The sequence below is a fragment of the Scylla paramamosain genome, chromosome 5 (assembly GCF_035594125.1).
Source record: "Scylla paramamosain isolate STU-SP2022 chromosome 5, ASM3559412v1, whole genome shotgun sequence".
Lineage (NCBI taxonomy): Eukaryota > Metazoa > Arthropoda > Malacostraca > Decapoda > Portunidae > Scylla > Scylla paramamosain.
Genome location: NC_087155.1, coordinates 1,903,756 through 1,907,079, shown reverse-complemented (window position 1 = coordinate 1,907,079; position 3,324 = coordinate 1,903,756).

The window sequence follows — 3,324 nt, the reverse complement described above, 5'->3', positions numbered from 1 at the left end:
AGCACAGATAAATTTAGTTTGAGAGTTACTCTGTAGTCGTAGCCAGATGGTGGAAAACTCGGAAGATTCAAGAGCGTGGGCACGAGAGCAGGTTAAGTCATTGCGCACATAAACGCAGCATCCAGCTTTGGATCGAAAATAAGGATAGAGAAAGTAGGAGGGAACAGAAAAGGGGCTACTGTCAGTTGCCTCAGACACCTGAGTTTCAGTGAGGAAAAGAAGATGAGGTTTAGAAAAGGAGAGGTGGTGTTCTACAGATTGAAAACTAGATCTTAGATCTTTAGATCTGGTGTTATTAGGTGCTTGTAGTTTTGTGTGGAAGAAGAGAGTTGTCTTTAGAGGGCAGGCTGTGACTGCCCCCTTGTGTTGTGAGACACAAAAGGGAAACGTTCAGTGAGGTCACAGCTGGGTTTAATGATAAGTTCACAGCACCCCCTGAACAGTGCTTTAGACCTCACTGGGAGTAATTATCGTTTCGGGCTCTTGCAGCTTCCATTGTTTTCTTATATGTTTTTTTTTTTTTTTTATGTTCTAAGAAAGTGTAGTAAACGTACCGCTCAGAACGGAAGCATAGATGTAAAGAGAACACGTCCCTCCACCAACCATACAGAAACCATTTTTTTTTTTTATATATATTAGATTGCTCACCGTACAAAAAAAAAAAAAAATCTATATAAATGCAACAAAATTTTTCCACCACCAGCCACCTCAGACACCTTTCGCAGGGGATAAAAGTGCCACGTCAGCCTAGATTACGATAGCTTAAATCACCTTAGTTTTTCCTTATTTTTTTATTATTATTTTTTTTTTTTAAGTACGAAGACGCGCTGAGGAAAATTTAAATAAACACCACCACCACCACCACCACCACCACCACCAACAACAACAACAACAACAACAACAACAAACACCATCACCCACACAGCGTACAGACAATAACCATCTCATATCAGAATGATCCGTTTAGCAAAACAAAAAATACGAACAATCTATTTCAGAGACCATACCAAGAAAATTGAACAACAGAACTAATATTTGGAACGGAAAAAAATGTGGTGGCAGAGAGAGAGAGAGAGAGAGAGAGAGAGAGAGAGAGAGAGAGAGAGAGAGAGAGAGAGAGAGAGAGAGAGAGAATTATCTAACCCTGTGCCCAACATTGTAACATAACCATTCCTGTTAATCCTTCCGAAAATGTATATGTCCATCTACTTTATATTGTATTTCTTTGAACATTGTCATCGAGAGAGAGAGAGAGAGAGAGAGAGAGAGAGAGAGAGAGAGAGAGAGAGAGAGAGAGAGAGAGAGAGAGGGGGGGAAGAGGAGAGGGAAGGAAGGAGGGAAAGAGAGTTTTCTACCCTTAACCTTGTCAGAACTTGTAAATTGTTATTATCCTTTTGACAATAACAAGAGAGAGAGAGAGAGAGAGAGAGAGAGAGAGAGAGAGAGAGAGAGAGAGAGAGAGAGAGAGAGAGAGAGAGAATTTTCTACCCCTTAACCTTGTTAGAACTTGCAAATTGTTAGTATCCTTTAACAACACGAGAGAGAGAGAGAGAGAGAGAGAGAGAGAGAGAGAGAGAGAGAGAGAGAGAGAGAGAGAGAGAGAGAGAGAGAGAGAGAGAGAGAGAGAGAGAGAGAGAAAATTTTCTACCCCTTAACCTTGTCAGAACTTGCAAATTGTTATTATCCTTTAACAACACGAGAGAGAGAGAGAGAGAGAGAGAGAGAGAGAGAGAGAGAGAGAGAGAGAGAGAGAGAGAGAGAGAGAGAGAGAGAGAGAGAGAGAGAGAGAGAGAGAGAGAGAGAATTACAGTAATAACCAGCCAGTGCTACAGTATAATACCCCGCACCGAGTGTTAACACCACGCAGTTAACAGTTTGGGGACGTGGAAATCCCAGTTGTTTGTAAAAAAGTGGTTTGTTTTGGTCGTCAGCTGATGTGGGTGGGTGGCTGGCTGCCTCGCACCGCGCCGCGCACCACAAAACATTACCAACACAGGCCTGTTTGCAGCAACGAGGAGGACAAAAGTTTGCGCTATATAATAGTTCCACAGCCGCGCCTGTTCATAATACGAGTAGCAATGAATGCGATGAATATTCGGCTGGATTATTCACGCAAACGTTCCGATGTCAATAAAAAGTCAATATTTCCGCTGAACACCAACAGCAGGAACGTCAACATTTAACACGGCTGCCGCATATCGAGTTTCTAGTATTATTTTGGTACCATGGCCACGTCACTCCAGTATACTACACATCAACTCCATCCTGAAACATTACGGCGTCTTAACACAACTACTTTTGGTTGGTGCATTAGGAGTTGTGGTTTTCCTAGAAGGTTTTCACGATGCTAGTGATTTCTGAACAATAATTATGCAATGGGAATTAACACCCATGAGACCCAGACTGGTCATCTCTGTGGCCTTCGTAGACAACCCTAGCCCTAGTGAGAGAACAGTGTTTCAAAATATGTGCCCATTGTAATATCAAACATTACCCGATGTTATATACAATTTTCGTTTTTGTAATTTAGTAGTAGTAGTAGTAGTTACTGTAGTAGTAGTAGTAGTAGTAGTAGTAGTAGTGTAACTGTTATTGTTGTTGTTGTTGTTGTTGTTGTTAACCCATCTAATGGTCTAATTTTAGAACCACATTAGTAATACGAGTACATGTGCATACGTAGGAGTTAGGTTAGCTTACACCAGACTAAAGAAAAAGTAATGACCTGTAAAGCGATGAAATAAAATCATGTTCGTACAACAAAGGTTCCGCCTTCGCGTCAAAGAAACGCGGAGGGTGCGAATCTGTGTGTGTGTGTGTGTGTGTGTGTGTGTGTCTGGAAGGTCAAGTGAGAGAGTGAAAGAATGTGAAGAAAGAGAGATTTGAACGCTGGGGTCTAACACTCAATGTTCCCAAGACTGTTACACTACTACTACTACTACTACTACTACTACTACTACTACTACTACTACTACTACTTACTGCTACTACAACTATTACTACTACTACCCGTCTCTCTCTCTCTCTCTCTCTCTCTCTCTCTCTCTCTCTCTCTCACAGATTATAATACAGGTTCTGTGGTTAACGGTAATGTGTTCCTCACCATCTTAATCCAATCAGTACTACGGCCAATATTCAAAATGTACTATAAGCATGATAGTAATAACACAGTAGATATGATGTTGGTGTAGCTGGAGGACTATATTACTCAATCCCTTAACAAAAGAATATAAACACGTATATCTCCTAAACCTTAATGAAATTCTCTGCCAAAAGAAAACGTAATCCAAAAACTGTAATCTAAATATAATAAAAAAAAAAATATGG